This window comes from Suricata suricatta, chromosome 1 (genome assembly GCF_006229205.1).
Source record: "Suricata suricatta isolate VVHF042 chromosome 1, meerkat_22Aug2017_6uvM2_HiC, whole genome shotgun sequence".
NCBI classification, from domain to species: Eukaryota; Metazoa; Chordata; class Mammalia; order Carnivora; family Herpestidae; genus Suricata; species Suricata suricatta.
Window position 1 is genome coordinate 191,496,434 of NC_043700.1, and position 26,040 is coordinate 191,522,473.

Sequence of the window (26,040 nt, forward strand, 5' to 3'; positions counted from 1 at the left end):
CTGCAGCAAAGCACCACAAAGAGGGGGCTGAACAACACAGACTTACTCTCTAGAGACTGGAGGCTGGAAGCCAGAGATCAAGGGTCAGCAGGGCTGCGCTTCCCCTGAAGGCTCTGGGGGAGGATGCTCCCTCCCTCTCCAGCTCCTGGTGGCCCCTCGTGGCCTTCTGTCTGTGTGTCTCTGTCTCTGTCCCCGCCTCTTAGAAGGGCTCCAGTCATATCACACGTAGGGCCCACCGTGCTCCCGTGTGGAGAACCCTCACTGCCACATCTGCAATTACTCTGCTGCCAGAGAAGGTCACGTTCACACGTCCTGGGGGTTAGGGCTACAGCAGTTTGGAGGGGACACAATTCAACCTCTGACAACATCTAGCTGCTCTCTTGGGGCGATTACTCTGCGGCAGCCTTGCTGGAACCGGCCCCTCTTCGGCACTGCTCACGTCACTCTGTCCCTGGGTGCCCCCTGGGTTTCCCCCCTTGCTCCTCGGGACCCGGGTGAGGAGCAATCCCGTGTGGAATGACGGCACCGTGGCTCTCCCCTCGCGGCTCCCCATTGTTAGCCGGCTTTACCCCAAGGCGGAGCCTCCCCTGGGCAGTTCCCAAGGCCCCAGGGACGCTGCCGGAGGCTGGGTGAGAGGTCAGGATGGAGGGGCTAGTGGGGCCCCCGAGTCTCCGCTGAACGTGAGGCCTGTGATGGGTGGTGGATGGAAGAGGCGTCCCCGCCTGACCCAGGTGCCTGAGTGGGAATCCGGCCTGGGCGCCTCCTACCCAAGCGCCCTGGGGCGAGTTGCCTCCAGTTACTCATCCGGAAAACGGGATGAGGAGAAGACACTGGGTTAAATGAAGGAAACGGCCCACCACCGTCCACAGCGAGCAGGTGGGGGCGGGGCCGCTGCCATCTGCCCGACGGGTGTGCGGGGTGCAGCCTTCCCCCTGGACCTGGCGCCTGACCGGCCTCCCGCCGCCCTGTCACCGTCACGGCCCGCCTGCAGGTGAGCTCACTCCTGGGTGCTCCCTTCATCTGCACAAGATGGGCATGCTGCCTCCTTGGGGACCCAGAGCATGTGCCAGCACTCACTGAGCCCCCACAAAGGTGGGCTGCGGTGACGGGGACTAAGGTTGGACCCTGCCGTGCCCCTCCTGAAAACCCCAGGGACCTCGAACGTGACCTTATTTGGAATAGGGTCTCTGCAGATGTAGACAGGGTAAGCTGAGGTCACACTGGAGGAGGGTGGGCCCCAGTCCACCGGGTGGGGTCCTGATAGGGAGAACACAAGACACAGACATGGGGGGGCCATGTGACGATGGAGGCAGGGACCGAGAGGAGGTGGCCATCAGGAGACCGAGGGGTACGGCCCGCCAGAGCGGCAGGAAGCTGGACGCTTTCTCCCCGGAGCGTGGGAAGGAGCGAGGAGGCGCCACCCCACCTTGATGTTGGACTCCTGGCCTCCGGGACTGGGGGGCGCCACGCTGCGGTCCCTGCTAGCCGGTTCTGGCCGCCCCGGGACACGAGCACAGACCCTGGCCGGCCTTCTGTATCCCGTCTGCGGCCACAGCTGCTGTGAGGGGAAAGAATTTGGGGGTCCCCCCTCAGGAGCTGAGGAGCATCGCGCCTTCTGGGGGTGGGGGGCCCCTTGGGGAGGGAAGCGGAGGAAGGAAAATCCCCTGGACCTCCCTGGGCCCCGCGTGCCCGGAGCGCGGCGGGCGTGCATAATTTGTTTGCTTTGCAATTCTCTCCCCTCAGTGGAGACAAATCGGTTTGTACAGGGACAGGATTTGCCGGGTGTGGGCGGGGCTGTGGGGGAGGAGCTGGCAGTGGGGGGAGGGTGTGCCCAGGTGGGCCCTTTGTTGGGGGGGGCGCCGCCCCGCTCCGAGGCCGCTCCGGGGCGCCGCACACTCAGGCCTCTGCTCGTGTATCCAGGCCCCGCCGCACCCCTGTCACCCTGCGGGGGCCTCCAGAGGACACAGCTCCTGGACCGCCGCTGGGACCCTGATCCGAGGCGGGGCCCCGCAGGTGCCCTGAGGACCACTCGGTGAGGGCGAGGCCGGAACACTGTTTAGCAAATAAGAATAAAAACGATTAAAAACTCCCCAAGCCCCACTTGGTGTCCCAGCAGAGAGGACAACAGCCACGGGGTGTGGCGGCCACATGGGGCTGTGCGGGGCACACCTGCTCCCGGGCGGGCAGGAGGGCGCTGAGCCCCTTGCCTCCCCCGCCCCGTGGGGCCGTCTGCCCCCGACGCCGGGTGCAGCCTTCAAGCGGTGGGATGCCCGTTCATCGGTCCTGTCTGGGGATGGCAGGGCAGGAATGGGGCCCGTGGACATCACAGAGGGAAACTTAGAGGGTCCCCGCCAGCGGGGCACTGGCGCTCGCCCCTGGGGCCCGGCACCCGGCATCCAGACGCCATCACAGAGCAGGATGGAATTAAAAATGAGGGGTCAGGGCCAAGGGAAAATAGGAACAGAAACACGACATGAAGCCAGAGGTAAGGACAGCCCGCAAAATGTGTCCCGGGAGCCCTGACACTCATGCGAGGCATGTTGGAAATCCGAGCCTGGACTTCAAACCAAAGAGGGAGAGAGAGTTTTAGGATTCACGTCTGCAGGATTGAAAACATCGATTATTCAGAGGAAAGAAAGGGCGTCCTCATGCCAGAGACCAGGGAATTGGTGACAGGGAGAGCAGGTGGGTAACTACCACATTCAGCAAGTATTTATTGAGGACCTACTATGTGCCCAGTGTAGGGGGTAAGGGGCCGAGCCCGGGAGCACAGTCTGCAGGCGTGGAGGGCTCCGTGGTCCAGGGGTGGCTCACGTCAGATGCTGCTCTCAGCCTAACAAGGGTCCTGGGGGGAGAGACCCCCCGGCCCCATCTCCAGGTGACGTGGGCTCCGGCTCTTACACAAGGCCCAGCCCGGTCCCCGCGGGGAGAGGCTCCCAGTGAACCCTTTCGTATCTCTGCATCTGACGAGGCTCAGAGTCTGGAAGCGGCGTTCGGGGTGGAGGGCGCTCAGACGCATCCCTGGATCTAACGCTGCCCAGACGCGGCCCAACTCGAGAGTAAGACATAGCTGGGGGGAGCAGACGGGTCCCGGAGCCCGCGGTGCACCTGCCCTTATGTGCGGGCTCCTGGCACAGGCCGTGAGGAAGGCCGCCCCGCTGGCTACGGCTGGCCTGGCTTGGCTGGAGAAGCCGTCCCCAGTGAGCGACAGCAGAGGAGTCTGACCGGGGTGTGGAGCAGCCGTGGCCCCGGGGGTCAGGCGGTGTGCAGGCCGGCCCACGTTGCCAGAATTAATACATAAGATAAACAGACCCCCGGAGGCACCGATCAAATTCTGCGGCCCCGGGTCAGAGGTCTGCTCCGTAGGTGTGAGGAAAGGTTTAGGGAGGACCGGGGTCAAATACGTGCGCCCAGACAGGCTGACCAGGGCTGGCTCCTGCCCTCCTGCACCCGGCGGGGCTCTCGGGGGGGGGCCCCTTGGGGGGGTGGAGCCGACGGAGCGGACTCATTACTCAGAAAGGCCGAGAGAGTTGTCTCCCGCTGCTCTCGGCTGCCCGAGCACATCAGCGTCAGCCCTCGCCCGGCCCCCAGGGCCCCGGGGCCCCGCTGCTCCAGGTCCTCTGTGACTCCAGGGGACAAGGAGGCCCTGCGGCCGGCCGGCGGAGGGGTGAGGCGGGGTCCCAGCCCGAGACAGGGAGCTCACTACTTCATGGGGCATCTCCGAGAACGTGACGCCCTGTGACACACTGGGGTTTTAACGACTCTCCCCTTTGAGAAAGCCCGTCCCCACGTGCGGTCAGGGCCTCAGGTCTCTGTGGTGACTAATGGCCGCCATAACGGTCACCGGTGAGATGTGGGCTGACTGAACGCAGCGGCCAGAAGAAGGAAGCGCGCGCGCACACACTCACACACACACACACACGCACACACACACACACACACACACACACACACACACACACGCATGCACGCACCACGGGTGGTTGGGAGGCGTGGTCTTCTTGTCCTTAAACTGATGGCCAACAACGCAGGAGGTGCAGAGGCAGACCCTCTGGGAACAAATGACAGAGGGGACTGTCATCTGAGGACAGTGTGGTAGGGGGGCCACTTCACCCTCCTGACTAGCTCTCGGGCTGTGGGGGGGCAGGAGGCCTTGGCAGACGAGTCCCCATACAGGAAGAGCCCCCTTCTGTGGGACAAAGGCCCCCCCCCCCGCAGGACGAGCCCCCCCCCCCAGGACGAGCCCCCCACCCCAGGCAGAGCCCCTCTGGGAGGCGGGAGATGGGAAGCCAGTGTGCCTGGTGGAGACCTGAGGCTCTCAGCTTCCTGTTTGCCTGGGGCTAACCTACAAGGTCAGGCAAGAAGTCCTGTCTCCTCCAACAGTGCCAGGTGGGGGGCTCTGGCAAGTAAGGTCTGCAGTGGGAGGAGGGCGCTATGACCCCACAGTGGGGGAGCGTGAGGCTGCAGGGCCAACCCTGCCTGGAGCCTCCCTGGGTGCCCCCCCCCCCCCCCCGGGGCTGTTCACACCCCTGCACCCACCACCAGTCCCCACCTGCCCCAGGCATCCCCCACCCTGGCGCCTTGCCTTGCCCTCCTGCCCCTCCCCCCCTCCCCCTCCTTCTCCTCCCCCCTCCCCCTCCTTCTCCTCCCCCTCCCCCTCCTTCTCCTCCCCCTCCCCCTCCTTCTCCTCCCCCTCCTCCCGCTCCTCCCCCTCCCCTTCCCTGGTGGTGGGGAAGCCATGCTCCTGCCCCAGGAGAGACGACCCCAGGGCGGCGCCCGAGGACACCCTGGGCAGACGGGGACTCTGGGCCTGTCTACACAGTGTTCATCAGAAGGTGGAGACCCCGGGGTCTTGGGGTGCCCCTCACTGCTGCCCCCTCTGTGGTGTGGACAGACAGACACACGTAAAGGTCCCCAGTTGGCCTGGAAACATGATCGGGCCCCCCCCCCCCCTCCGGCGAGGACAGGGCGCCGCCCCTGCTATGATTGGCAGGATTCTGTCTCCACTCAGCTTCCTCCCGGGGACATTCCAGAGTCAAATCCATCCACAGCCCCACACACGTACCCCCACCGCGCGCACACACGCACACACACTCACACACTCACACCACAGCGGGGTCTCAGCAAACCAGGCTGGGGCCACGCTCGCCCGCCCTGCAGAGGTGGCCTGGGCTGGGCACCAGCTGGGGCTGCAAGAGCCCAAGATAGGGAAACTGAGGCACGGGTGTCACGAGATCCTCACGCGGTCTCTGGAGGGGGTGAGGGGCGGCGCCCGGCCGTCTGCCGCGGAGGGATCTCGAGGTCGCTGCGCCGCGGGGACTCCCCGTGTTTTCCGGGACCTGCCAAAAAGAACTCGTTTGCAGGCCGTGTGGGGAAGGCTGTCGCTGCATCAGGAGAAGAAAGCTCCAGGCTCCTAAATCACGCGGCCCCCACCGACCGCGTCCCCGGGACTTCCTGAGCGGCCCCCTCCCCCGCTGCGAGGATGCGCGCTCCCACCGCGGATCTTTAGCTGAGGCCGGGGGGAGGGGTCCAGCCGGGAGCACGGGAGGGAAGGATGGTTTCATTACATCAGTTTACAGTAAAAAGGGCCTCAAGGCTCTCACCTTACAGCGTGTCAGGCACAGCGCACAGTGGGGCGTCAGAATCACTGCTCCCGGCGGCCCCAGCTCTGACATCCCAAGTTTGGCCACTCTGGCATTGCCAGGGCAGTGCCTGTGCCAGCCCCCTCCAGCCTCCCCTCCCGGCACAGCCAGACCGTGAACTCTAGATAGCACCGGCTTCCCTGACCCGCCTCCCTCACCCCCTCCCTCGGCCCCTCCAGGCTCCAGTTCACTGGTGGGTCTGGAGGGGTGGGCGGGAGGGGCCAGAGCGAGCAGAACTTGAACCCCAGCTTCTCCACTTGCCCACCGGCTGGATGCCCAGGAGCAGACCCTAGACAACTCGGGCTTTGGCCATTCGTTCATTCACGCGGGCCCCCTGCACACATTCATTCAACAAACATCTGTTACATTCCTGTGCCAGACAGCGTGTTGGCACCTGGGCCTGGCAAGCCAGCCCGCTGCGGACCTGCCCTCGGGAGCCCGCTCTGGTCCACTTGCCTAATTCTGCACCCAAAGGGCCCTTTTCCAAGAAATGCAGTTATAACTCACACACCACAAGATTCACCCACCAAAGTGTGCAATTCGGTGGCTTTTAGTGTGCGCACAGAGCAATCTGACCGTCACCACGATCAATTTTAGAACATTTTCAACATCCCCCAAAAGAAACTCCAAACCCATTAGCAGTCACACCCCATTCCCACTCCCCCTCTGCCCGCCAGCCTCTGGCAGCCCGAGCCTGCTTTCTGCATCCACGCGGCTGCCCACTCGGATGGTGCCCATCGCGCAGGCACACGGCAGGCGGCCTTGGTGGCCGCTCCTCCCCCGAGCTTCCTGTCTGCCGGGCTCGCCCAGTGATGGCAGGTGTCAGACCTGCATCCCTTTCACGGCTCCGTAAGCCTGCGCTGTGCGGACGGACCACGTCTCGCTCATCCGCTGGTGGACATCAGCTGGTGGCCGGCATTTGGCCAACATGAAGACTGTTGCCGTGAACACTCACATCAACTGTCTTACGTGCCCGTGTTTTCAGTTCTCTGGGGTGGAGGCCTCGGAGCTGAATGGCTGGGAACAGCGTTTGAATCCTGCAACTTCGTAACTTTTTCTGACCTCAGGCCATGCAAGTCCTCTTCCCGTGTTCTCCAGGGCCGTTCTCGGACGCTTCCTGTCCATAAGCCTGGTAGAATCCGTTCACTGGGTCACACACACACACACACACACACACCCACGCACGCACGCACGCAGTTAGGGAGAGGACTGACATCCTGAGGCTCAGAGACTTTGTCTCCATGAACATGGGACACCTCCCAGTTTAGTCAGGTCTGCCCAAGCCCTGTCAACATGTTTGATGACTTTCTCCAAAGGGGTCTTTCCTGTCCTTTTAAAGGTTTATTGCTAGGTGCTCCATATTTGCTACTGCTATTGTAAAAATTAGATTTTCTGTTTGCTCCTGCCTTAAAGTAATGCATTTAAAAGTATATATTAATCTCGTATTCAGAAACCTTGCTAGTCTCTGACGAATGCTAATAATTTAGCGATAGATTATTTGGGGCTTTCTATAGAGAATAATCGTGTCGTATGAAAATAGTGACAACTTGGATTCCCCCACCTCCAACCCAGTGAATTGTGTCTACTTTGTCTTGCCTTCCTGAGCTGGCTGGGACCTCCCAGTCATGCTGACTTGGGGTACCCCTCTTGTCTTGTTTCTGACGTTACGGAGGACGTGCGTAACAGCTCACCCCTAAGTTCTGTTTGTGCAGATTTGGTTGATAATCAATGTTGGTTAAGAAAACCCTCCAGTCTAATTTGCTAAGGTTTTTAAATGTCGAAAGAGGGCTTCCAACTTTTTACACATATTTCTTCATTGATTTTTTTTTGTCACAGCAACCTATGAGATGGGTGCCTTTATCCTCACTTTACAATGAGGCCCAGAGAAGTACAGACACCTGACCAAAGTCACACAGCAGCAGCGGTGCTCAGAGGCACTTTCAGTCCGGAGCTCGGGTCACCGACCACGGCACTGCTCTTTCTATAGCAAGAATACAACAATTAAAAATCAAAAGTCATGCAAATGGCAACCAAATCTGAAATACGATTCTTTGATATATTGAACCAATCTTTGCCGAGATGCTTAAGAGAAACAGGAGACGGGGCTCAAATAAACAACACAGAAAGGAGGAGATGCAACCACGCACACCAGTGTCGCCGGATCCTAGGACACTGTGATCAACAACTTTATGTGAATATATTTGAACAATCTGTAGGAATGGCTTTTTCCAGAAACACGTGTTGTCAATGTTTATTTCGGGGGAAACAAAACGCACAACCATGAAAAGACCTGAGAAGCCCCCGCCATTTAGAGGTGAGGTTTCCTCTGTCCTCAAGAGCCGAGCCTCTCTCCCTGGTTCAGACTGTTTTACATATAATAGCTTATCATCAAATTGGTTTCCATACAACACCCAGGGCTTCTCCCCACAAGTGCCCCCTCGGTGACCACCACCCCTCCCTCTGCCCCCTCCCCCTTCAGCCCTTCACGGGCCGACACCGAGCCTCAGGGAGGAACCAGCACGTGAGATCCAACAAGACTGATCTTAGAAAGGCAAAGTGGTTTCAGCAAAATCGTGAGTCGGTCCCGACACTGAACATCCCGCTGGAGCGAACAAAGGTCTTTGCTTGGAGAACACGTGGATTAGGGGCAGCTGCGCCGGTCAGGACCCCAGGGCAGGAAGGCCCCCAGTCGGATCCAAGCAGAGAAACTGGCCGAGGCAAGAGCGGTAGATTGGATCACATCAAGATTTAAGTGAACTGCCGGACAAAGACGAGGAGCGAAGATCAACATCAGGCAGCAGACAAGACGTGTAGCGCATCCCTCGGACGGAAGGCTGATACCAGGACCCATAAATTATTGCCGTAACTCAGTGACGAGAAAGACAAACAACCAGTAGAAAATAGGCAAAAGATATACAGGCAAGAGGAAATGACGCGCAGACAGAGCTGCCCGGGCGGCTGTCAGATCGGCCCCCCAGGACCTGAGAAAGAGCGGGGTCCCAGCCTCCCTCCTGGGGGGCTCACGCCGAGAGGCTGGGACACACGGGCCAGAGGCACACGCAGGGGCTTGACGTGGCCTCGCTGGTCCTGGCAAAAGGCTGGGAGCAGGCCCTGTGCCCATGGTGCGGGGTGGACAAATAAACGGAGGCACATTCTCATGATGAAATGCCCGGTGAAAGTATTTCCAGCGTCCTACGTACATTTTGGGGCACGCGGTGGACCAGGGTATTGCTCACAAATGCCTGCGCCGCAGAAGAGCGAGGGGACTTGGGGGGGCCGCGGCGCACAGCTGTGCCCCTGGGGCTGACAGGCAGACTTCACCTGTGACCCGACCATCTTTGTTTCAATAAACCTAAATAAACATGCAAAAACGTGAGCACTCGTGGATTCTCTGGGGTCAGGAACACGGGTGGAATTTTTTCTCTGTGCCTTTTGTGTCTTAAAACTTCTTGGAAAGAGTTACAGCAGGACTGAGGACACTGGGGATGCGGGGAGGGGTGAGGTGGAGGGGAAGGGGCGGGGCAGCCGGGGGCTTCCCTCACCTTCCCGGAGCCGGAGCCGTGACTCACCCCGGCCCCCGCAGGTGGCTCCTCGTGGTTCCTGGGTATTGATCGGAGACTCACTCTCGGGCCGCAGGCTCCCTGGCTGGTGTCCGCAGTGGAGCCAGTGAGTGGGGTGTACAGAGAACACGGTCGGGGAGCGGTCGGGCCAGGGGTTGGAGACCCCTCTCTCGGGCCAGCTGCACCTCCCAGGTCCTGGGTGGCCTTTCTCACCCACACACTGACAAGCGGGGTCTGGCCGACCTGTCAGGACAGCTCTGAGGGGGCTGGGTGTCTACACACCCGAGTCCCCACATGCAGCACCGGGACGCCCCGAAGTACCGGCTGCAAAGGGAGTGTCTGTCTGGGGTCTTGAGGGGTGAGTAGGAGTTTACAAGACGGAGCCGAGGGCATGGCGTGGACAGAGGTGCGGCGGCCTGACGGGGCCTCGCAAGCCCAGGAGGCTGCGAACGGTGGATTGGTCTCACCCTCCCGTGAAGGGCCCCCTCCATCCCACCTGGGACTCTGGCACCCGCTGGGCAACCGCCAGGAGGCGGAGCTCCAGAGTTGCACCTCTGTTTCCCCCTGCCCCTGTCCTGAAGTTGGGGGCCCCTCGGAGGGGCGCAGTTCACGCTGGGGTCCGGCGCGCGGAGATAAAGAAGTCATCTGCCTCCCAGGACCACTGCAGGCCGCCTTTCTCCTCCATTATCATTCTGGACCAAATCAATATCCAAACAGCCAAGTCTAGACGCATAAATGTCAAACTATTTAACAAGAAGCAGTTAGTGCAGAAAAAAACACTTAAATGGCAATTGAAGGGCCTGATGAGCCTTAAAGTAGCTTAGGAGGATTTATGGAAGATCAAAACAGGTTAACTAAGCCTGGAGCGTAGCCGGGCGGCCGGCGAGGACGTGGGGCTTTATCCCCCTGGCGGGCGGCTGCGCGGGGCTGCGGGGCCCCCCGCGGAGGGAGCCCTCTTCTTCTGGCTCATTTCCACCCGGGCCAGGTGACAGGTCGTGTGCGTGGTAGCCATCCGAACGGAGGTGACGTGGCAGGACTGAAGTCAGCTGCAGGGCTGGGGCCGCAGCCCTGCCTTCCGCCTGAGCCCTCGTCCCCAGACTTCCTCTGCGTAACTGTGACAAGGGCCACGACCATCTTCCGGCCCACCTGGAGGTGGGGGCTCTCACCTCCGGGTGGAGGAGATGAAGCAGGGGCCCCCGGCCTGGCTCCGCCGCTGCTGGGTCTGCAGGCGCCTGAATCCTGCGCCCCCCGCCCCAGGCCCATGTGCCCCTCCAGCCCGGCTGCCACGCCCACACCCAGCCCAGTGTTGCCTCCTGGTCCACAGAGGCCCAACTGCCCCCAGAGACGGAGCGAGATGACCCCCCCATGACCCATCTCAAGTGCCCTGTAACTGCCCACTTGCTGTTTAGTGGACTCAATGATGGCTTCTTAATTGTTGGTAATGACTTCAGGCCCGTCCAATTATTGCCGCACTTAAGGAGGGCCCATAAATCACCTGCAGTTGGCAGAACGCGAATGAGGGTAAGATTGGAAACTACTCGGTTCCACAGGCTGCACCCCGCCCTCCCCCATGGGCGGAACCACTGCCCCTCCCCCACAGACCACACCCTGTCCCTCCCCCACAGGCCCCACCCATCCCACAGGCCCTCCCCCTCCCCTCCCCCACAGGCCGCACCCCAGCCCACCTGCCACACCCCGCCCCTCCTTCTGTAGGCTTCTAGGGCAGAGTCCTGCTTTCCGGCAGGGAGACCACCCCCAGAGCAAGAGATGTGATTCACAGGATGCATCAGCAAGTTCCATGGTCATGCCCCAGAGTCTTCTTTCTTTTTTTTAATTTTTTAAATTAAAACAGATTATTTTAACATTTATTCATTTTTGAGAGACAGAGTGCGAGCAGGGAAGGGTCAGAGAGAGAGGGAGACACAGAATCCGAAGCAGGCTCCAGGCTCTGAGCTGTCGGCACGGAGCCCCATGTGGGGCTCGAACCCACGAACCACGAGATCGTGACCTGAGTGGAAGCCGGACACTTAGCCGACTGAGCCCCCGGCGCCCCGGAGCAGCAGTGAGCAGAGGCCGGCAGCTCCCACACCGCTCAGCCGAGGGCCCCCTTCTGGAGGCAGCCGGCGGAGTCTCCTCCAAGGAGGCCTGACCACGATCCACAGGTCACGGCTGCCGCCGCCTCAGGTCACAGTGATGGCCGCAGCGCAGCGACCCTGGGCCTCCCGTGGGGACCTGCCCTGGCCCCGCCCGGCCCCTCACTGCACTGGGCTCAGCACCCGCCCCCTGCCACCCTGTGCCCGGGATGCAGTATGTGCTCGGTGAATGCCTTCTGTCCACTGCACTGGTGACGTTTTTGTTTGAAATTAAAGGACTGCCTTCTGGCCGAGTGACGTCTGGATGTCTGGAGAAAGCATCCTGGTGCAGAAGAGCTTAAGGCACTGGATGAAACAAACATGCATTGCAGACTTTTTCTATGCGTTTCATCTTTTACAACGCTTCTCTGAGCTGCTCGGAAAGAAAGAGGAGGCCTCGATGGCCAGCAATGACGTGAGACCGAGTCCAGGACGGTGAGCAGCACGGCAGGTGGGCTGTCCCCGGGGGACCTCTGCCCATCTCGGGCCTCCTGGCAGCGAGCTGGGAAGGGCCTCCTGGAGCTGATGACAAGCTGCAAAGTCAGGGCGCACGCAGGGTCACAGGCGGGCCAGACACCCCGACCTGAGCAGGCACTTGTGAAATGGGATGAGTGGACAGGTGTCACCTCGTAGAGGGGTCCACGAGCTCTGCTGACACACGGGAGCGCCCGCAAGAGCCCGGGCAGCGCTGCGTGGCCCCAGGAACCGGGCAGAGGGGGCGGCGCGTCTGCGCAGGGAGCATGCCTAAACCCGGGCCTCGGAACTTTCCTGCACCGTAAGTTACGCTTAATACAAAGTGACAGCGAAAACTAACACCTGAGGGCGAGCCGCCACATTTAAAACCCGCAGAATCAGGTCCACAGAGACCGCAACAGCGGCAGCTTCAGGCGAAGGATAAATCTGTTTTGTATAAAGAACTGAGACCAAGGAAGAGCAGTGAGCAGCGCCGACCGATCTGCTTTGCAAGAACCAAAACGAAATTCTGAAAATGGGAAATGTGAAGCCTGAAACGGCAGACACAGCCCGTGAGTGGAGTCAGGACAACCAAGGAGGGAACTGGGCAGGGCAGAAGGGACTCGGGGAGGCGCCCAGAGGTGGCCCCCGGAGCACAGGCGAGGAAGGGGCGAGGAGACAGGACGGGAGAGCAGGCGAGGCTCTAGCAGACCCGGGGGCGTCCCTGGAGGAGAGAGGGGAGGGGCTGGAGGAGCAGACGGAAGGACTCGGGTGCAGTTCCAAGAGTCTGGTGGGATGAGACAGTCGGTCCTTGCTCTCCACGACAGACAGGCCAAGACGGGCTTTCAGGAACTACTCGTCACATCACTGCCGTGTCAGCCAAATAGGCTTACAATAAACCCCCCTCCACGGGGGGCGCCGGGGGCCTTAGTTGACTTCGGCTCAGGTCATGATCTCATGGTTCGTGGGTTCAAGCCCCGTGTCAGGCTCTGTGCTGACAGCTCGGAGCCTGGAGCTGCTTCGGATTCTGTGTGTGTGTGTCTCTCTCTCTGCCCCTCCCCTGCTCACATTCTGTCTCTTTCTTTCAAAAATAAATAAACATTAAACAAAATTTAAAAACCACTACCATAGGTACAGAGAATCACTGAGTTTAGATGAAAAGTTCACTGGATTGTGAACCTGAGCCTGCTGACACCTAGTGCCAAGGTCAAATATAAAGAGCAAACTTTGTCAGACACAAGCAGGAAGGTGAAGAAAAACGGACAAACCCCGTCACACAGGGACATGCAATATTGCTACCTTAGGAACATTATTAATTCATTACATTAATAGATGAAAGAAAAAAATGTTTGTAAGGACGCAGGTCTGAACCGGGCTCCATGAGACAACAGAAGGGCACACGTTGCCCAAGGCAGGAGGGACCACCCTTGTAACATTCTAAGGGCGGCCTAAGGATGGAGGCGAAGACGAGTCACGCCCTACGTGAGGGTCCTGGGCCCGCTCTGTGATTGGTCAATACTCTAAATGTGGTGATTGGGTCCCGCCAAAAGTAACACATACTCTAGGCAATGTGAATGGTTAAACCTGCTGTCAATAATATTGTACAATAATGATTGGACCCCTGTACCTGTGTCACAATTTCCTGTAACGCCCCCTTCCCAAACTCATGAAAGGCCCTGCCCCGCCATGTTCGGGGCTCACTCCACGTGGGTCCAGTGTGGTGTGGAAGTCTGTGAGCCCGAGTTTAGGCTGCTGGGCCTAAATTCGTAATAAAGCCCTTTGCTTTTGCATGTGTGACTCAGTCTCCCAGGTAATCTCTGGTTTTTGGGGGTGATATTAAAATCTGGGCATAACATGATCATCTCAATAGATATTCAAAACATTTTACAAAATTAATGATTAAAATCCATTTGTGTTCTTTAAAAACTTTGCTCTATCAGCAACGAGAGTGAGCATGGAACTTTGTAACCTGATAAAGAGCAGCAATAAAACGAGACAAAGAATCTTCCTGCAAACAGCCAACGATGAAACAAAAACCCCTAACTCCTCGAAAATCTGATGCAAAACCTAGTTCTCACACTCCCATTCACCTCGTACTGACAACAGTAGCCAGTGCAATAAGACAAGAAAAAAAAAAAGCAATGTAACAATTGCAAAGGAAGAAAGAGCTGTCATCATTGTCTTAATACAGAAAACCAAAGTGATCTACACAGAATCTGTTAGACCGAATGAAAGAATTTAGCAAGGCTTCTAGAAAAAAACAATAATAAATGAAAGTCAACTGCATTCACATGACACCAGTTAGAAAATGCAATTAAATATCACCGATAATGGTGACAAAAAGTGATCCACTAAGAGATACATCTGTGAAAAGGTGTGTAAGATCAGTGGGTAGATAATGAGAAGACAGCGGGAGGCAGCAGGTAGGTAAGACCTAATGAAGAAGTGTATTGTGCTGTGGATCTGAAGACGCGACATCATTAAGGCTTTGATCATTCACTAGTTAATCTATAGATTCAAACAATTCTAATCAAGTATCCAACAGATTTCTTTTTAATAAACCTAGGAAGCCAGTTTTATAATTTAAATGCAATAGCAAAAGCTGTGAGTAGCCAGATACTTAAGAAGAAGAAGGTGACCGTGGAAGATGTTCACCTCACTGGATACTGAGGATTCTTGAAAAGCTGTAACAGTTGCCGTGGCACGGTATGGCGCGTGGGCAGACACTGGGTGACTCCATGGACTGTTTAGGCATACACCTGTGCTGTGACGCCCAGATGCTGTGCCGGTGGGATGTACACAGATCTACTTTGAAAAGCGACCTCCAGTACAACGGATGATACACGGGCCACGTAGCCTAGAAGTCCTGCGGATTATTTTATCTATAATTCTCCTGTGTCTGTAAAATCTTATCAGAATTAACCAGAAGGAGATAGAAATGCAAATTTTCAGTCCTCCCCCAGGCTCCCTGCATCAGACACGGAAGGTGTGGCCCAGCAGCCTGGGTTCTAACAAGGTCAAGGTCAGTTAGACCTGTCCTAACAAGGTCGTGCGGATGCATGTTCAAGTTCAGCACTCCCTTAGAGAGACCTGTGCCCCTGTTCATCAGAGGCATTGTGCATCCTCAGAAGCACGGGGGACAGAGCTGCTGAGTGTGGACACGGGCTTGGTGTCACACCCTCCCTGGGCTCCCACCCCACCCTCCTCTTCCTCTCGGACGCCTTGACCCGTTGCTTCTCCCCTTTGCAATGTCCAGATGTATCTTGTGGGTGCCGGGATAGATCCAGGAGAAGCAACATAGATTATAAAAATCCCTGCACTCAGAGGAGCTTACAGGTTAGTGGGGAGATCAGGGTAAATTGCATACCGGAAGGTTTTCCAAGTCAGGGGCCGAGGGTTAACAAGAGAGTGCGGGAGCCCAGGGGCGTGGAGCTAGGGCTTGTGATTTTAAATGTGATGACCAGGGCAGGCCTCCCTGAGAAGGGACTTTTGAGCACAGCCTTGGGGGAGCGAGGGGGGCGGGGATCTGGAGAAGACTGTTCTGGGTGGAGGGGGCAGGTGGCGCAGAGGTGGGATGGGAGGGCAGTGCAGACCCGTGCCCTCTAACCGGAAGGCTGCAGGTGCAGGGGGGCAAGGGAAGCGGGAGTTCAGGTCTGGATGCAGAGACTGGGTGCCAAGCAGGTGCTTGGCCTGCTGGGTCTGCAGTTCAGGGCGAGGTTGGAGGTGTGGCCTGAAGGGTCTGTGGCCAGGAAGGGTGACACCCCTTGGGATGCTCGTGGCCAGAGACCAGCAGCACTGGGTGGAGCCCTGGGGCCCTCGGGAGCTGGGAGGGTGCAGAGAGGAGGCCAGGTCAGCAAGGGGAGAGAGGTGAGGGGGAGAGATCACCCGAATGCGTCAGTGCCCCGGGGCCGCGTCACGTGAACACAGAGCAGTCCCTAGGCTGTGACAGGGAGGATGGCAGGGACAGTGTTGGGGAGCAGCAGGAGGAGACTCGTGAGAGACAGGCCCCTCGCCTCTCCTGGTGCCGCTGCCGAGGAGCAGAGCCTGGGGCAGGAGCCGGCGGGCAGGGGCAGCTCAGCACCGGGGGCGGGGGAGCCCCCCAGACCCCCAGGGCGAAGTGCGGAGGGCTGACCCAGAGCCGGGCACCGTGGTGCGGGCAGAAGTCTTTCACGAGCGCTCTGGCTGATTCCGAAGTCCCTCAGGTGTGAGAACTCCACCCTGCAGGACCACGTGGGACCCCCGTGACCTCCACCTGCGGGCAACAGGCGAGTGTCAGAGGCCCCGGGGCCCCCGCCAGCTGCTCACTCGCGGAACCCGCTGGCTCCCTCCCTCTGGTCCCAGCAGCCCCGGGTGCTTCTGGCCGAGGCCAGGTCACTCCAACCTCTACCTCCATCGTCAGGTGGCCTCACCCCTGTGTGTCTGTGTGTCCTCTCCTCTCCCTATGGGGACACCTGCCATTGGATTAGGGCCCTCCCTAATCCAGGGCGATCTCATGTCACAATCCTGACCTTAGTGAATTCTGCAAATAACCCTATTTCCAAAGAAAGTCCCATTCTGGTGCTCTGGGTGGACCTGGCTGTGGAGGCCCCTCCTGCCCCGCTCTCCCCTTCCCGGTATCGATCTTGTTAGCACGGGTCAGAGTCCACCTCTGCCTCTGTTGCGTGAGTCCCTGGCTGTTTCTGACTCTCCACTGTGTCCCCGACACTGGGATGGGGCCTGTTACCTGGCGGGAGCTTATAAAGATGGCAGGGGAGGGGTCAGGGAGAAAGCAGACTTCGGGGGTCAAACGGGCTGGGGTGACCCCCTGAGCGTCCTCTGCAGAATGTCCGGGCTCTGTCATAAATCACTGGGCACACCCCCTGCCCTGATGCCTGGTGTCCTTTACACATGTCTCTGGACTGGCCCCTCCCCTCGGATAGGAGAAGCTGGGGACCCCGGAGAGTAGAGCAGTGTGGGAGGGGCAGAGTCCTCTGGTCCCTCCTGCGCAGATGCTCCCAGAAGAAAGAGAGGCCTTGACCTTGCTTCGAAGAACATGTTCCAGGAAGAACCTGACAGCGATTGATCGTGGGGGCAAGGAGGGGGTGAGGAGGGGGTGAGGAGGGGGCGAGGAGGAGGCGAGGAGCTCCCTGCCCTGCTCTCCCCCCCCCCCCCCCCCCCCCCCCCCCCCCCCCCCCCCCCCCCCCCCCCCCCCCCCCCCCCCCCCCCCCCCCCCCCCCCCCCCCCCCCCCCCCGACTGCCCTGCTCACTCCCCCCTACCCCATCCCCCGGGCCCCCGCTGCCCTGCTCTGGACCATTCTGGTTACCCGCATGGCCTTTCTCATCAGAAGCAAAGATGTTCGCCTAAATTTAGAAGGTTTTCTGGGAAGAGGGCGCCGCCGTGTGACCGTCAGCAGACAGAGAAGGGAACACACCCCAGCCCCTGGTCCCCTGCCCCAGCACTGGGACACTGACGTCCGTCCGGCGTGGAGGGCGGGAGGGGGCGGGGCGCTCGCGTCCTGACAGGCCCTTCCCCCGCAGGTGGCCAAGCGGGTGAGATTCTGCGTTCTGGTCAGAAGCGGGGCCATGCCTGAAGTCGCCGAACCAGCGAGAGGCAAACCAGGACCCCAGCCCCCTCCCTGCTCAGGCCTGTCTGGAGCCCCTCTCCGCTCCCCAAGACAGAAAGGTTATTTCCCCCGGCGACCGTCTGTCACGGGTCCAGACCGGGCCTCAGGCCTCTGTGCGGCTGTCCATCAGAAGGAGAGAGGACACTTGGTGGTGCAGACACCTGGTGAGGTCGGCCCCCAGACCAGTGTCCCCTTCGGGCTGCAGGCACCCCTGCCAGGGGCTGGGGTGGGGCCCTTGGACCCCATGCTCAGTGGCCACACGAGTAAAATGCTCTCCCGTCCCCTCTCTGCTGCCTGTCCTGAGGGGTAACTGTCTCCCATTATTTCCGCCCGCCCATCAGCCCGCGGGGCCGGAACTGGCCATGGAGTCCACGCCCTCTGTAGAAAGGGTGGGACACCCCCTGACATGTGGCCCCAGCCGACGGAGGGAGAACCAGAAGGGATCCCGTCTGAGCCTGGGGTCACCTTCCTGGAAGGCAGGACAAGGACCAGGAGGGGACCCAGCAGATGCCCCTGGCGCTGTCCCTGGTGCTGACTGCGGCCCGCAGCCCCTCAGCCCGCTCCGCCTTCTCCCCAGGGGCCAACCGGCCTCGCCCTGACCTGCCCCTCAGGGACTTTCCAGATCCCCGGCCCCCCTCCAACTCCCGCTGTGACCGCTCCCTTCAGGCACCCAGCGCTCACTCACCAACACTCCGAGTCGCCAGGCACAAGGTCACAGGGTGCCAACAATGAAGGAGATGGGCCTTGTCCCTGCCTTCTGGAGCCGGCGTGGGGGAGGCAAGCAGGCCCGAAAATAGATGTCCTATCAGGAAGAAGGTTCAGAGCCCCAGCAGGTACAAAGGAAGGGCCATATCCAGGGGCAGGACCCTGGTCATGCTTCCACTCAAAAATCTCGCCGAGCACCTGGGTACCAGGCTGGTTCCACCCGCGGAGGCCACGGGCAGTCCGAGGACTGCCAGTTGGCTTTGCTCATTGTCACTTGTGTATTTGAGCAAATTGAAATTCAACGCACCCTCTCAGGCCAGAGGCCCCTCTCCACCACGGGCCGTGTGGGTGAACTTGAGTGGGGTTTTAAAGAGAAGGAAACTCCCGGGCCTCGGTTTCCCTGTCTGTAGAGCAGGGACCAGTAGAACTCGCGTTGGATCGTTGGGGGTTGTAGGAAGGTCAAGGAGGCCATATATCAGACTCTTCGGGAAAACCTCAAAGTCCTATTGAGGATTAATATTCGTTTTGAGTTGGAACTAAAATCCTGCACATCCAATAATCTCCACAAAATATGCTGAACGTGAACTCAGCATAACGGTCTTCCATTCCTTGTGCAGCCCTCAGATCTGGTCCCTCCGGTCCAGCCGTGTCCTTTATAAACCTCCAAGCCCCATCCAGGACCCTCGCAGGGGTGCGGGGGGACCTCACGGGGGAGAGAGCTGTATCTTCCCGAGAACACCTGTCCTCACCTGACCCGTTCTCCACAGAGTGACCAAGGAACCCTCCTGCCACACAAGTAAGACCTTGTCTCTGGTGTTAAACAATCTATGGCTCCCATCTTCCCACACGATGCAAGCTCCTTGCCCAGCGCATCCACAAGCCCTTGGGTTCCAGCAGCTCCTCCTCCCTGCTGGCATCTGTCATTCTCTTTGCTTCTAACACTACACACGCCAGCCATTTGTCCTTACTTCTGCAAGCCTGGAGTCCTGTAGCCTCAGTCTGGAACCTTCTTCTCTAGGCCGTCAGTCAGTTCTCAGGCCAAACGCAGCATCCTTGTTGAGACCTTCCCTCTCCGCCTACCTCCCCGTGACAGCCTCCATCCCCCCCGGCACCCCCGTCCCTTCATCCCCAGGAGCTACTCTGTTTGCAATTCCCACCCGTCTGCCATCCTTCTTCCTTCTGGGGGCGGGTCCACTGCTCGCCTCACTGCCCGGAAGCAGCTTGGCACCTGTAGGCGCTCAACCGATATTGATGGGATGGCTTCATGGTTAGAAACTACGTTGCTTGATCTAATTAATACAGTAAAAATGTCTCTTTTTTTAAAGCCCAAAGAATGTTTTTCTCTAGATATCTGACAATGCAGGGAAAATATAGGTAAAAAATAAAACTGTAGGGGCGCTTGGGTGGCTCCGACTTCGGCTCAGGTCATGATTTCACAGTTTGTGAGTTCGAGTCTTGCATCGGGCTCTGTGCTGACAGCTCGGAGCCTGGAGGTTGCTTCAGATTCTGTGTCTCCCTCTCTCTCTGCTCCTCCCCTGCTCACACTCTGTCTCTGTCTCTCAAAAATGAATAAACGTTTAAAAATTTAAAAACAAAATAAAACTCAGATACACTAACTGCACCTAAAAACGGCATCTCGAAGGACCCTAGTGACACCCTGAACAAGGTTCTTGTAAAAGGGAGAGTAGACAGTGGAGGGTGTCCCAAATACAATGAAAGCAAAAATCCAGCAAGAATGTGAAGACCGAATTCTTCCAAACCACGAAAAGGAGCTGAGACTATGGTAGAAGACAATGAAACACAAACACAATAGACACCAAAATTAGAAGTGCCCACCAGGGATGGAATCGGAGATAATTAGGGATAAATCGACTATGCACCAGAAGGCGCCTGAGAGTGAAGACTGCAGGCGTTGCCTTTAGAAAATGGAAGAGAGGGCTGCGGGGGGGCTCAGTTGGTTGAGCGTTCGGCTTCGGCTCAGGTCATGATCTCATCTTCATGGGTTCGAGCCCCGCGTCGGGCTCTGTGCTGACAGCTCAGAACCTGGAGCCTGCTGTCTCCCTCTCTCTCTGCCCCTCCCCTGCTCACGCTATCTCTCCCTGTCTCTCAAAAATAAAAACATTTAAAAAAATGGAAGAGAAAATTTCAGAAATTAGTGATAAAGAGAAAAAAGCAGATTTTGGAGAAGTAACAGCTAGAGCATCTGTGTGACACCCAACACACATTGGAGGGGCGTCTGGGGGGAGGGAGCCATAGCGGAGGAGTAGAATGAGCACGAAAAATGCTGGTCTTGAAATTAATTTCAATTAATTAAATTAATTATTTCAATTATTTCCATTCAATTATTTGAATTAGTTTTAAGAAATTGAGACGTCTTCAGCCGTCACAGGCCGGAAGGATGAAGGAGGGTGATGGAGGGCAGACAAGCCGCTTTCTGCTCGTTAGTTGGGAATTAAATGGTATTCCTTCAAATCAGACTCTGGGGAAGGAGGCCTGCTGAGCTGTGGTCCAGTGCCAACAGTTAATACCCAAAACCAACGGACTGGACAAACGCCGTCACATCATCAGTGACGGGAGGCACCGGACCACAGCTCAACAGCTCCAAGAACTTCAGAAACGCCGACAAGTGCAGCGAAGAAGACCGAGTCAACAGTACAGACCACACAGTCAATGACGACTCAACGTAGAAACCTGCGGTCACACAAACGAGTTTCAAATGGGACAGACCTGAAGCCCCAAATAGGGGTGATTTGGGGCACAAGTTGACAAGTGAAGAAAAGCAACGTGGGAGAAGTGTGTATGGTTTGGTGCCATTTACCTGAAGGCACCGAGACACCCAGGGACGCACGCTTGGTGTACTCACACCCAGACCTGCATCTCTGCCCATGGCTAGGGGACCACACGCGCCACGGGGCTCAGCCGGGAAGCTGGCCTGCAGGACCTGGAGGAAGGGAGGAGGTGCACAGTCAGAAACTGTGGCAGGTGACTTTAAAACGCAGGAATTTAACTGTGCGCCCTGATGGGACTTACTCCAGGCTGCTGTCACAGAGTGCCACCCACTGGGGGGCTTAGGAACTACAGACCTGTACCTCTTGTAGCTGTGGCGGGAGCGGGACTTCTGGGATGGAGTCTCAGCGGCTTGGTGTCCACAGAGGGCCCCTTCCCCTTGTGTTCACCTGGGGGGAGGGGCCAGGGGTCTGGGGGGCCTCTGTTATCAAGGCACCAATCCCATTCTTGGGGCACCACCCTCCTGACCCGAGCGTCTCCTAGCGACCCCGCCTCCAAATGCCACCACCTTGAGGGAGGCTTTCAGTATATGAAGTGGGAGGAGCACACAGCATTCCGCCTGCGGCAACAATTTAAAAAAAATTGCATCACTTCCTTCAGCTATTTTTGTAACCCTCTTGTTGATAGTTAGGGTCAACTACTGCTGAGACCCGTGTGTGATTTTTGACACCCTATTCCCTGGGCAGGCGGGAGTTGGGACACCTGGAGAAGGGGGAAGGGCACACAGAGGCAGGACAGAAAGGGTTACGAAGAACCGTCCAGCTGAGGTTTTCAAGTCCAAGTGTCAGAAGAATCCCGTGAGCCCTCCATCTGAAAGGGAAGCTTCCAGACTTCTGCCCACGGAACGGTGTGAGGGCGGCGGCCGCGCAGGTGCAGCGCTTCCGGCGGCTCCAGCCTGGGGGGGGGCTGTGCAGCAGGTGCCGCGTCCGTCCTGCAGGTGAGGAGGGTGTCAGGCCGGGACGGTCCCAGCAGAAAGACCCCGGTGCCTCCTCTCACTTGTCCAGACCCAGAAAAGAGCCGGCGTGGGCGAGGCCGTAGGGCAGCTGGCGCCTGCGCGGTGGGGACGCGGCTGGTGTCGCCCCCGGCGGGGGAGGGGTGGGGGTGGCGGGGAACGGCGGATCCTGAAAAACTGAGCGTGGAACTACCTCACGGCCCCGCGGCTCCGCTCCGTTTTATCCTCAGACGCTGTATTTGCTCTCTATCGCGGTAAAATACACGTAACAGAATTCACGATTTGTGACGTGTACGTTCGCGAATATCAGGCACCTTCACGATGCTGGGCCGCGACCCCCACCATCCATCCCAGAATGCTTTTCATCTTTTTTTTGAAGTTTATTTATTTTGAGCGAGTGAGAGAGAGAGAGAGAGAGAGCATGTGCGAGCGGGGAGGGGCGGAGAGAGAGGAAGAGAGACCCCCACGCGGGCTCCGTCCACACTGTGCGCAGAGCCCGATGCGGACTGCACTCATGAGCCCTGAGATCGTGACCTGAGCTGAAACCAAGAGTCAGACGCTCCGCCAGCCGAGCCCCCGGCACCCCCTCTTCATCTTGTAAAACTGAAAACCGTCCCCACGAAGCAGCCACAGCCCCGCCCTCAGCCCCTGGCCACCTCCCCCTCCCTTCTCCTGCTCTGTGGTTTTGGCGGTTCCAAGCACCTCATATACGCGCCATCGGAAATAAACGATTCCACTCCTGGGCGGAACAGAGAAGAAGTAAAAGCAGGGTCCCGAATAGATGTATGTGCCCCATGTTCACAGCACACATTCCACTGCAGCCAAACGGTGAGAAGAACCCAGTGCCATGGACGATGCCCGTTGATGGTGGGTGAACAAAACGTGGTGTCCACACGGAGGAGTAACACTCAGCCTCAGACAAGAAGGACATTCGGACCCTGCCTCCCACAAAGTCTTGTTTTGTGATAAAAAATATTTTAAAAAGACATTGAGGGGGACCTGGGTGGCTCCGTTGGTTGAGTGTCCAACGTCGGTTCAGGTCACGATCTCATGGTTCGTGGGTTCGAGCCCCGCGTCGGGCTCTGTGCCGACAGCTCAGAGCCTGGAACCTGCTTCAGATTCTGTCTGCTTCTCTGTCTGCCCCTCCCCTGCTCACACTTTGTCTCTCTCTCTCTCTCAAAAATAAATATTAAAATTGATTAATTACTTAACACTTAAAAATAAAATAAAAGCTTTTGCAAAGCAAAACTTTCATAGAGTCCAGTGTATTGTTTTTTTATACGTGTGCTTTTGTGTCCTGTTACGAATTTGCTTGTCCAGGTTTATTTATGTTTTTCTCTAATTTTCTTCTAGAACTTGTGTAGCGGAGGTTCTCGTGCTTAGTTCCACGGTCCGTGATGAGCTGAATGCACAGGAGGGGCTGGGGGGTGACGCTGAGGTCGGGCCCCGTGTCTTCCGTGAGCTCGTGATGGCATGTGGGGAGAAGGAGCTGGGATCCTAGGTCGGCGGCTGATGGTGGAAGTAATGGCGCTGGTGACGTTCCCAAGGGGGGTTTGGGCACCTACAGCCGCTTCCTCTTTTGACCTGTACGACGTCCGGGCACAGAACGAAGGTGGGCAGACTTCCCTGTTCTGCTGTGCAGGTGAAGAGGATGGAGCACAGAGACGTTGAGACCCCTGCCCAGGGTCACACAGCGGGTAGGGCGGAGCTGGGATTTGCACCTGGTCCCGGGTTTTCTGTTCCCACCGCAGCCCCTCACCTGTTCGCCGTTTACCCTTCACCTTGGTCAGCCCGCTGGGCCTGCACAGCTTAGAAGCTGTGTTTGTGTCTTTTTCACAGAATAAACACCGAGCCCCGTCTGTTGGCTGATGCGGGGACTCAGAGCTGACAGGCGCGGCGGGCTGGCCTCGCTCACTGAGTTGGGCTCTGACCTCTGGGCTCGGTCTCCATGGGGCAGCGGCGGAGCCACGCCAGGGCTGGCTGCTCTGAGACACGGGTGAGTCATGGAGGGACAGGATGGGTGGGGGTGGGGTGGGGACCACAGGGAGGGTTTAGGCGGCCGCGGAGCTGTCCCGATAGGACAGGAGAAGACAGTCATCTCAGCCCCGGCGCGGGGGAGGGAGGCGATTAGGGGACAGTGTCACCTTCAGTTACAAGACCCTAAGGGCACCAAGGACCCTGACCTTGCTCTTCCCCCTCCCTCCGATCCCCACTGGGGCTCCCTATTGGCCAAATCCAAGTGGCAGGCACAGGTCCCAGAAGTCTGGCGGATGCGACCTTCCAGGCCGGCCTCGGGGTGGGGGGAGGGTGAGCAAGAGCGAGAGGAAGCTCCCGGATGTGATGGCCACGGGGAAAGTCCACGAGAGCTCAGGGTGCCCCAGAGACCAAGGGACGGCGCCTCACTCAGTGACATCACGCTGAGCCTGCCTGGGTGGGGCACGCAGTGGTGCCCTGGCCTCTCTGCCTCGGGAGGGTGTGAAGTGCCCCCCGGGGGCTGCTGGCAGGGGTGTCCTCCAGGATCCCACACTCACGGCCAGGCGGCTCCGGGAGGGCACGGGCCGGCGCTGCCCTGCATCTGACAGACGGCCCGCCGGCCTCGCTGGGGAGCAGCCCCCCAGCAGGCATCACTGAGAATTTGGGGGCCCGGACATTTGAAAACCATCTGAAGACATCTGAAGAGCTGCAGAGACACGTGGCTTTGCTTAGGCCGCCGCGCCGGCTTTCTTGTGGGATCCGACCCGCTCTCTCGCGGAGCCCACGGAGCCAGGAGGGAGAATGAAAAACAAAGTTTTAAAGAATTATCGCAGCTCCTTCCTCTCCTTGCCGCCTCTCCTTCCCTTTCAAGTTGACGGAGGAGAGCCCTGCCCCCCTCCCAGATTTTCTGCAAATGTGAAATGGAGCGTTCTCGCAGTCCCGGACAACACATTTGATTCTGATTTGCGCCTGGAGTGTGATGACAGGCGCCCTCGGCCGATAATGGACGAGGCCGAGCTCGGCGGAGGTGAAGCCCGAGGCAGCGCCATCAGTCTTGCCGGGACAGCGACACGGGGCTGGAGACAGGCCCTCGCGGAGCCCGGAGCCCCAGTAGGGGCGGGGGGCGGGGGCAAGAAGCGGGCAGGGGCAAACTGCGTGCCCCGCAGACCTGGGAGCCCTCAGGGAAGAGGGCCGAGGCACACTGGGGCCAGCGTCAAAGCCAGGGGTCACTGCAGGGGGCCGGGGGCCGAGCCGGGCTTGGACGCACGTGGGTGGACATGGCAGACGTTCAGGTGACCAGACAGGATGGAGGTGAGGAGGGGCCGGGGTGGGGGCTGGCGCCTGGCAGTGTCAGGGGGCAAAGGCAACCACAGCAGTGTGCAGACCGCGCACCCGCGGGCTCCTGATGGCTGAGTGTCATCCGTCCTCTCCCTTGGCCTTTGCCGTGTGACAAAATAGGGCTCTTTACCGTGGCTCCTGTTGGCCCTGCGACTTCCTGTCACTGACAGAATGAGGTAGAAGTGACACGGAGCTGAGGCTCGGCTTCCTTTGGGCTCCCCTGCCTTCCCCATGAGAACACGCCCTCACTGGCCTGCCGGAGGGTGACAGACACACAGACTGGGGGCGAGGGAGGGGTCCTCCCAGCTGCCTCAGCTCGGGCTGGCCGGGGTCAGCAGAGCTCCCCACTACCCCCTGTTGACCACAGTCACACGAGCCAGAAATGGTCACCGTTCCGTCATCTGCCAGTGGAGAGTGATTTGTTATGCAGCAGAAACTAGCTGATACAGAGATCTATCTATGGAAGGTGCATGCTCCTGGTGTCTACCTTTTTCTGTCGTTATTCCCTTTCCACCTTCCCAGTAGGTGGTGGGTTCTCATCGTGCTCTACTCCTGCCAGAGGCCCTGGTCCCACGAGGGGACCCAGACTCTCAGCCCTCAGCCCCCGACTGTGGAGCACATGGAGCTGAACGGAGAAGCTGCATCAGAGCTCAGGAGGCCCATGTCCCAGCTCCGCCATGCACTGGCCCCGGGAGCGTGGGTGGCCAACGTGCCTCCTGTGGGGGGGAGTGTGGATGCGGCCTCGCACCTGCTCACCCACGTCGTGATGCAAACTGCACTTGCTGAATATAAAGTGCCGGGCATACAGCTGGCACTTAAACAATGAGCTCCCCATCAGCGCCTGCGCAAATGGTGGGGGTCAGTGGCCTGTGGCACCGTTCTGGCCTCTCCATG

At 58.7% G+C, this 26,040-nt stretch overlaps 1 protein-coding gene and 2 long non-coding RNA genes across 3 annotated transcripts in view; all 3 read right to left on the reverse strand.

The window, feature by feature from the left end:
- ACOX3 (acyl-CoA oxidase 3, pristanoyl) overlaps positions 1-26,040 on the reverse strand; it is a 922,607-nt gene that overhangs the window by 121,394 nt on the left and 775,173 nt on the right. The gene's annotated exons all lie outside the window — the stretch shown is intronic.
- LOC115299831 lies at positions 20,469-21,291 on the reverse strand. The gene is made up of 3 exons (XR_003912358.1): positions 21,179-21,291; positions 20,914-21,036; positions 20,469-20,786 (listed from the first exon to the last, which is right to left on the reverse strand). It is a non-coding gene; the product is annotated as an uncharacterized LOC115299831 (long non-coding RNA).
- Positions 21,484-22,079, reverse strand: LOC115299798. Its single transcript, XR_003912341.1, has 2 exons — positions 22,028-22,079; positions 21,484-21,813 (listed from the first exon to the last, which is right to left on the reverse strand). It is a non-coding gene; the product is annotated as an uncharacterized LOC115299798 (long non-coding RNA).